We start from the raw sequence: 12,134 nt of genomic DNA, 5'->3' as shown, positions 1-12,134 counted from the left end.
TGGATTTCCTCAATGTGACCACCTGCTGGATTTAGGAGTCCCCCGATTGGAAGTCCTCCCTCACCCAACTTTCTAACTGACATGCTCCTGCGTTAAAATTCTGCTATTTCTGTTTGCAGATGTTGAACCGCTTGAAGGGGCAAGTAAATTTATTCTCTGCCAAATCGTGAAATTGCAACGTTTAGTTGGACCTGCCTGAAGATCACAAAACCAATCAGATTAACTCATTGGTTTGGGCTGGCAATTCTGAAGTCTGTGATTTGTACCCGGATACGTTAGGCAATTAAGCACTGACAACGTTTAAGTTACTTAACCTTTTAGGCAACTAATTGTGTTGATAAATATATGTGCAAACACAGGAAACTCTACGTGATAACTTTGGCTGACCAGGTAGGTATGAAAAACTAATGTTTATTTACAACTATCTTACATGGTTTTACAACTTTGTGTTTGCCAGTCAGTGTCAGGTATTATTCTGAGGCAAAAACCCCTCGCTTGCAAGGGTGAACCCCCCCACCCTGGTCCCCTGATTGGTTTTTACAGGTCATGTGACCCCCATTGCCCCGTCAAAGGGGCCAGACACTGTCAAAATAAAAGTTGCAATGATGGCTTAAATGGATGTGCAGTGTATCATAGAATTTACAGTGCAGAAGGAGGCCATTCGGCCCATCGAGTCTGCAACGGCTCTTGGAAAGAGCACCCTACCCAAGGTCAACACCTCCACCCTATCCCCATAACCCAGTAACCCCACCCAACACTAAGGGCAATTTTGGACACTAAGGGCAATTTATCATGGCCAATCCACCTAACCTGCACATCTTTGTGACTGTGGGAGGAAACCAGAGCACCCGGAGGAAACCCACACACATACGGGGAAGATGTGCAGACTCCGCACAGACAGTGACCCAAGCCGGAATCGAACCTGGGACCCTGGAGCTGTGAAGCGATTATGCTATCCACAATGCTACCGTGCTGAATGGCTTCACAGCACTGCGACTGTGCAATGGCTGGGCACGTGGGGATCAAGGGGAGGCTTTCTGTCCCAGATTGGCACGCATGTTTCTTGCAGCTAGCAAAAGATTGTCCTCAGCATCTTGTTCATCTGTTGCCCCTCTTGCTGATGCCCTTGCCGGATTGTGCCAATTGTACACTGAGCTATCCATGATGAGGCTAAGTTTTGCAAACTGTAACACATCATCCTAATTGATAGCTACTTAGCAATTTACACTGCAGGGCTCTCCGAGGCACCCGGAATTGCTTGAAAAATGTCCAATAAAAGATGAATGAATTCTCTGGTGGATGAATGGACATTGTATGGTACTGTTTAGCTGACAACCTGGGAAAGCAAATACATCACCCCCCACAGCCACAGAGAGTAGCTGTGATCTCCAACGGGCCAACCAGATATTTGCACTTCTGGATTAAGAATTGCTGACGCCATTGGCTCCCTAAAAATAAAGACATTGTGGAAGCTCGTAGGGAATCATAGGACCCTAGAAACATTGCAGCGCAGAATGAGACCATACAACCCATTGTGCCTGTGGTGGCCAGGGAAGAGAGATAAAAGAAACTAGCCACTCATTTTAATCCCACTTGCCAGCACCTGGTCTGTAGCCTTGCAGGTTCCAGCACTGCAGGTGCAGATCCAGGTACCTATTTCATGAGTTGGGCATTTCAGCCTCTAACACCAATTTAGAAAATGAATTCCAGATGTCCACCACCTTCTGGATGAAACGCTTTTTCCTCATGTCTCATCTAATCCTTACACTAAAAATCTTTAATCTATGTCCTCATGTAATTGACCCTTCGATTAGGGTAAACAGATCTTTGTGTCTACCTTATCTAGACACCTCATAATTCTCTGGATTCTAACCATTGTGCTACCGTACCACCCAATTAAATCCACATTAAATACATTTATAAGTCAAATCCATCTTATAGTTACCATACAATACAATATGGATAGTCAAGTCTGGGGAATGTCTTTCTACAGCAAAAAATATTGAAATTGCCTTTCCAAAGGTTTCTGCATGCCCTTGGCTCCAAGGCTTAGATGCTAGTCTAGGCTCGAGGCTATTAGTTTGGAGGCTGGTCTCACAGACTTTGACGTTAAAACATGGCCTCCCGGGCTGTTGGGTGTAAAAACTGCATCCCCCTAGCTGTTAAGTACAAACTGCCTTTCTGCTTCTGAGGGTGCTGACAACTATATATGAGCAGGATTCTCAGAAAACGGCGCAATGACCCGACACTGGCGTCAAAAACGCGTGAAGCACTCCAACGTCGGGCCGACCGGAAGTAGCAGAATCCTCCGCAGCACCAGCGTGACGCCAAGCGCAACGGCGTGACCCGAAACGGGGTCACAGACGCACGCAGCATAATTGCGGAGATACGGCAACGCTGGAACATGGCCGCCCGCCGCGCAGCGTCGAGGTTCCAGGACCGGGACATCGAGGCGCTCCAGGACGCAGTGGAGCACCGGAGGGAGGCCCTGTACCCCGGACATGGCCGCAGGGTCGCACCAAATGTTACCTGGCGCCTGTGGAGAGAGGTGGCAGAGGCCGTCAGCGCTGTGGCCGTAACAGCCAGGACAGGCAGCCAGTGCCACAAGAAGGTCAATGACCTAGTCAGGGCAGCCAGGGTGAGTACCCCCCCAATTCCCCCCCCCCCTCTCAGGATGGGCGGTACAGCCCTAGCTGAAACCGACATGCCTGCACCCATCCATGCAGGCTGCATTGGCAGGATGGGCTGTGAACCTATGCCAACATACACACAACTGCTGGTCTGCAGTGTCCGCCTAACACTGTTGACCTTTATCTCTGTCACCCGTCTCTCCCGCCCCTCCCCCCCCCCCCCCCCCCCCACAGAAGAAGCACGCCTAAAGCAATTGAGAGCGTGACAGGACCAGAAGGGGTCCACCTGAATTACGCCCCCTCACCGTTCATGAAGAAAGGGCCTGGACCCTGCAGGGGGACCCGAAGACCGGGAGGTTGCGGAAGCATTGGTCGGGGGCGCAGAACACCTCGACACCTCAGACTTCCCCCCCTTCCCTCCCTGGTGCATCTGATGGGCAACGGGCAGAACAGGCTGGCACCACTCTATCCAGGTCGCCTGAAGCGCATCTTCAGCAGTCCAAAGCACCTCTGTATCTCACCCCTGGTCTCTGCATGGACATCATTGTAGCGGGTCTCCACGTCAGTCTGTGGCCTCCGTATAGGCGTTATCAGCCACAACCGCAACGGGTAACCCCTGTCGCCCAGCAACCAGCCCCTCAGCCGGGGGGGGTGGCCCTCGAACATGGCGGGGGTGGACAATTGGGCCAATATGAACGAGTCATGTACACTGCCTTGGTACTAGGTGCAGATGTGCAGGATCCTCATGCGGTGGTCACAGACCACCTGCTCGTTCATGGAGGGGACCCCTTCCTGTTCATGAGCACCGCCCTTTTATCCACTGGTGGCCACATGGCGATGTGCACCCCATCGATTGCCCCCTGCACCATGGGGATCCTGGCCACGGCAGCGAAACCTGCTGCCCGGGCATCCTGGTGGGCAAAGCCCACAGGGAACTGGATGTAGCGGTCTGCAATGTCATACAGGGCATCAGTCACTGCACAGATGCACCTGTGCACCGATGCCGGACAGGTCTCCACTTGGCGACTGGAACGACCCCGTGGCATAAAAGTTCAGGGCTACTGTAATCTTTAAGGCCATGGGGAGAGGGTATCCTCCCCCAGTGCCGCAAGGTGCCAGGTGTTAGATATGGGCGACAGTTTCCCGGCTCATCCGGAGTCTCCTCCTGCATGCCTTGTCCATGAGGTCCTGGTACGACTTGCGATGCTGGCACACACGGGGCCTCATCGGGCGCCTCCGTCGCCGTGGCACCATCACCTCCTCCTCCTCCTCCTCTTCCTCCTCATCGTCCTGTTGGGGGGGAGGTGGCCCTCCAGCCTGTGCGGCTGCCACCTTTCCTTCTGTGGCACGCTCCTCTGTGACAGGCTCCGCCACCGCCCTGGCAAGTCCATGCTCCAGCTCCCATAGGGCAACCTGTAGAAGGGCGGCTCCCTCCACGGTGGCCAACATCGCTGGGTGATCACCAAACATAACTGTCTGCAGGGGGTGGGGGTAGACGACATGTCATAATTGCCCATACCCCCCTCAGCAGCCAGCTGCCATGGGCTGCATGGTCGCCACCGTTGCCAGCTGCCACTAAGCCAGGCAAACCCCTCCCCCCACGCCTCGGCACTCCCATCTCCGAAACCCCCGATCCCCTCACCAGCACTCCCCTGCCCGGCACTCCCGATCCCCTGCCCGGCACTCCCGATCCCCTCCCCGGCACTCCCCTGCCTAGCACTCCCCTCCCCGAAACCCCCGATCCCCTCCCCGGCACTCCCCTGCCTGGCACTCCCCTCCCCGAAACCCCCGATCCCCTCCCCGGCACTCCCCTGCCTGGCACTCCCCTCCCCGAAACCCCCGATCCCCTCCCCGGCACTCCCCTCCCCGAAACCCCCGATCCCCTCCCCGGCACTCCCCTCCCCGAAACCTCCGATCCCCTCCCCGGCACTCCCCTGCCCGGCACTCCCCTCCCTGAAACCTCCGATCCCCTCCCCGGCACTCCCCTGCCCGGCACTCCCCTCCCCGAAACCTCCGATCCCCTCCCCGGCACTCCCCTCCCCGAAATCTCCGATCCCCTCCCCGGCACTCCCCTCCCGGCACTCCCCTCCCCGAAACCTCCGATCCCCTCCCCGGCACACCCGATCCCCTCCCCGGCACTCCCCTCCCCGAAACCCCGACCCCCTCCCCGACACTTCCCTCCCCGAGCCCCACCCCGGCGCTCCTGATCCCCGATCCTCCCCTCGCCAATCCCCTCCCCGATCACATACCCAGTCCTCTCCCCGGTACTCCCGATCCCCTCCCCTGCACTTCCCTCTGCGGCACTCCCCTCCCGGCACTCCCCTTCCCAGCTCTCCCCTCCCCGGCACTCCCCTTCCCAGCACTCCTCTCCCCAGCTCACCCCTCCCCGGCACTCCCCTCCCGGCACTCCCCTTCCCAGCTCTCCCCTCCCCGGCACTCCCCTTCCCAGCACTCCCCTCCCCAGCTCTCCCCTCCCCAGCACTCCCCTCCCCGGCTCTCCCCTCCCCGGCACTCCCCTCCCGGCACTCCCCTTCCCAGCACTCCCCTCCCCAGCTCTCCCCTTCCCAGCACTCCCCTCCCCAGCTCTCCCCTCCCCAGCACTCCCCTCCCCGGCACTCACCTTCCCGGCACTTCCCGATCCCCTCCCCGGCACTCCCGAACCCCTCCCCGGCACTCCCGATCCCCTCCCTGATCCTGTCCCCGGCACTCCCCTCCCCAGCAATCCCCGATCCCATCCTCGGCACTCCGGATCCCATCCCCGGCACTCCCGATCCCGTCCCCGGCGCTCCCCTCCCCAGCAATCCCCGATCCCATCCTCGGCACTCCCGATCCCGTCCCCGGCACTCCCCTCCCCAGCAATCCCGATCCCATCCCCAGCAACCCCAAACCGCTCCCCGGCGCCCCTAATCCCTGATCCATCCCCGGCTCTCCCGTCCCCTTCACTCCCCTCGCCAATCCCCTCCCCGATCCCATACCCAGTCCTCTTCCCGGTACTCCCGATCCCCTCCGTGGCAGTCCCCTCCCCGGCACTCCCCTCCCTGGCACTCCCCTCCCCGGCACTCCCCTCCGCAGCACTCCCCTCCCCGGCACTCCCTGATCCCCTCCCCAGCACTCCCCTCCCTGGCACTCCCTTCCCCGGCACCCCTCCCCGGCACTCCCTCCACGGCACACACCTCCCCGGCACTCCCCTCGCCAATCCCCTCCCCGATCCCATACCCAGTCCACTCCCCGGTACTCCCGATCCCCTCCGCGGAACCCCCCCTTCCTGGCACTCCCCTCCCTGGCACTCCCCTCCCCGGCACTCCCCTCCCCGGCACTCCCCTCCCCAGCACACACCTCCCCGGCACTCCCCTCGCCAATCCCCTCCCCGATCCCATACTCAGTCCACTCCCCGGTACTCCCCTCGCCAATCCCCTCCCCGATCCCATACCCATGCCACTCCCTGGTACTCCCGATCCCCTCCGCGGAACCCCCCCTTCCTGGCACTCCCCTCCCTGGCACTCCCCTCCCCGGCACTCCCCTCCCTGGCGCTCCCCTCCCCGGCGCTCCCCTCCCCGGCGCTCCCCTCCCCGGCACTCCCCTCCCCGGCACTCCCCTCCCTGACACTCCCTTCCCCGGCACTCCCCGATCCCCTCCCCGGCACTCCCCGATCCCCTCCCCGGCACTCCCCTCCCTGGCACACCCTCCCCGGCACTCCCCTCCCCGGCACTCCCCCCCCGTGGCACTCCCTTCCCCGGCACTCCCCTCCCCGGCACTCCCCTCCCCGGCACTCCCCTCCCCGGCACTCTCCTCCCCGGCACTCCCCTCCCCAGCACTCCCCTCCCCGGCACTCCCCTCCCCTCCCCTCCCCGGCACTCCCCTCCCTGGCACTCCCCTCCCCGGCACCCCCCGATCCCCTCCCCGGCACTCCCTGTCTTGTTATGCTCTTGGCATAGCATAAGCTGCTTTCTTGATGTTCACTCAGACGTGGAGATAACTTCAACATGTTTATTAAACTATTTAAAATTTTCCTACTCGGATTCGCCACTACTGTTAATCCTTCTATAGCTACTCAGACTGACAAACCAGTCTGCTACAATCCACATGGTGGGTGTGATGTTGAATCAACCCTGTGTCTGTACTCACTGAGTGTCTCCACTGGATAGGGGAAGACCATGTGTGCTGTGTCCTTTATATATGGGTTGATGTCATACCCCCCTGTGGTAGTGTCACCTCTGTGTGTATCGTGAATGCCCATTGGTCGTGTCCTATCTAACTGACCTATTGGTTGAGTGTCTGTGTGTCATGTCTCTGGTGCCCCCTCTAGTGTCTATCTAGTTTACGTGTACTTACATTAACCCCTTGTGTGTCTGCAGTGATGCATATCACCACACTCCCCTCCCTGGCACTCCCCTCCCCGGCATTCCACTCCCCGGCATTCCCGTCCCCGGCACTCTCCTCCCCGGCACTCCCTGATCCCCTCCCCTGCACTCCCTGATCCCCTCCCCGGCACTCCCGGACTTCGGCCGATCCGGCCCGGGGACCATCACGTCGCACCGATTCTCGCCATTCTGCGAGGCGGGCGGCGCAATTACCGTCCCGGAGAATACAGCAGAGGGCGTCGGAGCGGCGGAGTGGGATTCACGCTGCCCCCTGTGAATTCTCCGACCAGGCGGGGGTTTGGAGAAACCCGCCTCTGAATCTCATTACTTTTAAAATCGCATCTCATTGTCTGCCTTCTGAATGCTGGCTGGTGCTGTCGCTAGGCAGATTTCTTGCTATTTTGGACACCTGTTGCTGGACAGATCATATCCCATCGTGACTTGTTACATTCGTGTTACTGCTGTTACTCAGCAGATTTCTACCTGTTGTGGGACACACTTGTTGCTGGGCAGATCCATGGCACCATTCACTTTTGCAGTTTATGGATTGCCCAATCAACCGGGAGCCTTCATATTTTTGCAACAAACACGATCCAGAGTGAGATAAAATGTCCAGGTTTATCTAAAATAAAAGAAGACACTTGGGATCTGAGATCTTTCGAGGCCTGCTGTCTGGTGTTTGAATTTACAGTGTAGGCACTGCGTGCAGCATTTCTTCAAGATCACTGAATTTATACAGTACTGCAGCTCCCTGAGACATCTTCACAGCAAGTGTCAGCCTTCAAAGAGCTCACTGGAAATGTCCACCCACAATCTCACTTGCCTGCCTGCCCGCCCCCCCCCCCCCCCCCCCCCCCCCCCCCGCCATTCCCCCCCAGCAGCGCTGAGCCTTGTTCAGCATGTGTTCCACTCTACCTACCAGTTAATTGGCCATCCATTGTGAAATTGTGTTTGGAGTCCGATTGCATCCAGAAGCGCATATTGTGTTGTTTTCCGAACCTGCCATTCACGCTTGCCCAGCAAGCGCAAGATTCAGGCTTCAGAGAACTATGTGGACTTTTACATTCTTTATTTAAAGTGGGATATATATGTATTGAGGCAGGTCAGAGAAAGTTCACCAGCTTGATTTCTGGGATGAAGGAAAGCCTTATGAGGAAAGGTTGAGCACGTTAGGCCTAAACTCAGTGGGACTTCAGAAGAATGAAAATCAAACTTATTGAAACACATGTGGATTCTGTGAGGACTTGACAGATTAAATGCTGAGAGCAAGTATCCACTGGTGGGGATATTAGAATGAGGGGACACAGTTTCAAGAGGACCCATTGTTGCCTTTTTTTACCTACAGTAAATATGGCAATCAATAAGGATGCCCTTCTTTCTTTGGATATCGCTATTATATTGCTCAGAGTCACCAGGTATCAAATGATACCACCACAAGGTTCAACCGGATATTGATCAAAGAGCCAAACACCAGTTGGTTAGTTCAAGATCAAGGGTACTTTACGCACACAATTATCATAAACACTACTGGTTAAACTACACCTGTTAACTATGACAACCTGTACTTAACTTAGGACAGAGGAACAGAGGCCATCGTTCGAATTTGGGCCTATCGGGTCTGTAGAAGTAACTGCTGTTCAGCTGGGCTCATCCGTCTGGTAGCGGGTGTTGAACTTGAACTTGCTTCAGGTGGTGCTGCAATTGGAAGTAGATGTTGCCGGAGCGCCAGGTCCAAGAGAGGCTGAACACATGGTGGTCTCTCTCTTCATCCTTGGGTGTTGTCACGCTCTTTTGGGCGGTCCTGCAGTTTGGACCCCACTAATTGGGTAATTCCTGATCACTGTGTTCGATTCAAACCAATAAAGGGCCGGGTGCCTTGATGGCTGGGCGTGTCCTAAGCGGTCATTGACCCTGTTGTTTACACTTCCTGAGTACAGGGAGTGGCGCCGAAATGTCTGGGATTGTATCGGCTGCTCAAGTATCAGTCCTTTGTCTGATGGAGATGGGCCGTCAAAAAGCTAATCGGTTGCGATTTCGATACCGTCGGGATTCCTCGCTCACAAATATACATCCAGGCTCTGAGCCTGCCTGAATCTCGCATTGTCCATTTTTCCCGCTATGCTTTGCGACTTTCCCTGTTCCTTATTGTAAGTGGCCATCCCAGATGGCTACACCATGAGCCATCGGCACAAATCCCAAAATGACCGCTAAATCTTGCGAGTGGCCAGAAACAGAATTTGCGTCGGCGACATCTCTTCCCCTCCCCTCGCTGGTGACATAAGGGTGTGAATCTAATTTCCATATATTTACATGTAGTTACTGGACTTTATGCTGTAACGTCCGCCAACAACGTTTCGCCACCCCCCCCCCAACCACGGCCAGTGGCATGACATCACGCTAGCATAAATTACTACTGGTTTTCAAAAGTGAAACCAGTCATGATGACCACGGTGATAGTACGGGCACTGCCAGGGGACACAGGCAGTGGGGCACTACCAGGTGAGCATGGCTTCCTCCACTTCTCCCTGTGGGGGTTAGGGAGATGTTCTGCCGGATAGTCCCAATGCTCACTGTGGGGACGGAGGGGCTTAAATTGAACTTTGAGATCCAGCCGCCCTTTAAAAAGATGGACAGTACTGTTGAAGTTGTTTGTATTTTAATCAGCCTGACGGCACCTTTTTAAAATATGAGACTATCATTATATTGCTGAATGTATATTCGGTTCCTTCAAATACATGTGGAAATTCACCTTTAATCGGAATACCTTCAATTGTATTTCCCTGCTAATGGGAGTGAACCCAGGAAATAGCAGACTGAGCTTGTTATGGCTGGTTGGTCAGATCAGTGAAGAAAAATAATATCAAGGGGCTGAGACAGGAAGTCAATCCACGTAATGGCAGCAATGCTGCTTTTCTGCCACTAGGTGTCTGCATTGCACTTTCTACATACATACAGAAGTATTTATTGAGCATGCTGAGAAATATTGGTGCCAGTGAAACAGAAAGAAAATTGAGTTCCTGCCTAAATTTTGGTTGTACTAGCTATTCGCTCAGTATTTACTATCTCAAAATTACTTTGAATGTCTTTGGAAATTCATTTTCGGCAGTTTTTAATGAGCAAAATGAGTGCATGGAAAAACCCCTACACCAGAAGGTGGAGGTTTGAAGTCACACAAAATTGGTCTTCATGCCCCATTTCAATAGCCAGAGCGGCTGTTGTGTCTCCACAAGCAGCCCATCTGATAGTAGCGATAAATTTCAGTCCACCTACCTTACCAGCAGCAGCACCCTGGTAAGGGAAGGCGAGACAATGGCCAGCAGTGGTTAGTGGAAGTAATGTGGGTACCTTCCTGGATGGATAGCGGATTTGCTCATTGATAGAAGACAGAGAGTTGAGATAAGAAGGGCATTTTCAGGATGGCAACCTGCACTAGTGGAGTGCCACTGGGATCTGTGCTGGGGCCACAATAACTTGCAATATTTAGTAAAGACTTGCTTGAGGGAAGTGAATGTACTATTGCCAAGTTTGCGGATGACACAAAAATATGTGGGAAGTCAAGTGGTGAAGGTGACGCAAAGAGTCTACAGAGGAATGTAGACAGGTTAAGTGAGGGGCAGATGGAATATAATGTAGGAAAATGTGAAGTTGTGCACTGTCCAGAGAAGGTTCACTAGGCTGATTCTGGATCTGGAAGGATTTTCTAATGAGGAAAGGTAGGGCAGATTGGGACTGGAGTTCAGAAGAATAAGAGGCGACCTTATTGAGACATAAAGGATTCTCAGGGAGTTTGACAAGGTAGATGCTGAGAGGTTGTAGGAGGGTCTAGGACCAGAGGGCATCATCTCAGAGTAAAGGGTCACCCATTTCAGACCAGGATGAGGAGGAATTTTGTCTTTCAGAGGGTAGTGAATCTGTGGAATTACTCACCATAGTGAGCTGCAGAGGCTGGGTCAATAAGTATGTTCAAGGCTGAGATAGACAGATTTTTAATCAGTAAGGGCATCAAGGTGCATAAGGTGGGAAATTAGAGTCGAGGATTATCACATCAGATCTGTCATGATCTCACTGAATGATAGAGCAGATTCAATGGGCCGAATGGCCTACTTCTTAAGGTCATATAGTCTTCCCCTTGACTCCACAGAAACTTAAAAAATATATACTTCTCCTTTGGTAGTGACCTTAATCACATTCTGTAAATCTGAACAGATTGAATCTTAGCTGATTTTTAAAATATATATATATATATATATATTAAAAAATAAATTTAGAGTACCCAATTCATTTTTTCCAATTAAGGGGCAGTTTAGCGTGGCCAATCCATCTAACCTGTACATCTTTTGGGCTGTGAGGGCGAAACCCACGCAAACACGGGGAGAATGCGCAAATTCCACAAGAACGGTGACCCAGAGCCGGGATCGAACCTGGGACACCAGCGGCATGAGGCAGCGGTGCTAACCACTGCATCACCGTGCTGCCCTCAATTTTAAAAAAAATAATCTTTATTGTCACAAGTAGGCTTACAGTAACACTGAAATGAAGTTACTGTGAAAAGCTCCTAGTCGCCGTAATCCGGCGCCTGTCCGGGGGTACACTGAGGGAAAATTCAGAATGTTCAAATTACCTAACAAGCACGTCTTTCGGGACTAGTGGGAGAAAACCGGAGCACCCGGAGGAAATCCACGCAGACACGGGGAGAATGTGCAGACTCCGCACAGACAGTGACCCAAGCCGGGAACGAACCTGGGACCCTGGCGCTGTGAAGCAACAGTACTAACCACTGTGCTATCGTGCTGCCCAACTGATTTGTACCATTTACCTATCTTGGTTCCATAACAATTAACCCCCTTGCCTCACAAACATTTATCAATCTCTGTTTAGAAAATTTGAATTGACTTAGCCTCTACAGCTTTTTGAGTTTCAGATTTTTACTACCCTTTGTTGAAAAGAAGTGCTTCCTGACATCACCACTGAATGGCTGAGATCTTTGAGGTTGTTATTGAATATCAATTGTTCTCCGCAGGTCAGCCTACTTCTTTGTCAGGGCTGTTAAACAGACCACAGGACCCTCATTAGCAGCACTTAATGTACCAGTTAGGCAGCCACTCACAATGCCTGAAAAATTATGCAACCCAATTTCGTCAGA

This window comes from Scyliorhinus canicula, chromosome 3 (assembly GCF_902713615.1).
Source record: "Scyliorhinus canicula chromosome 3, sScyCan1.1, whole genome shotgun sequence".
Lineage (NCBI taxonomy): Eukaryota > Metazoa > Chordata > Chondrichthyes > Carcharhiniformes > Scyliorhinidae > Scyliorhinus > Scyliorhinus canicula.
The sequence above is the reverse complement of the archived record's forward strand: the minus strand, read 5'-3'. Positions refer to the sequence as shown.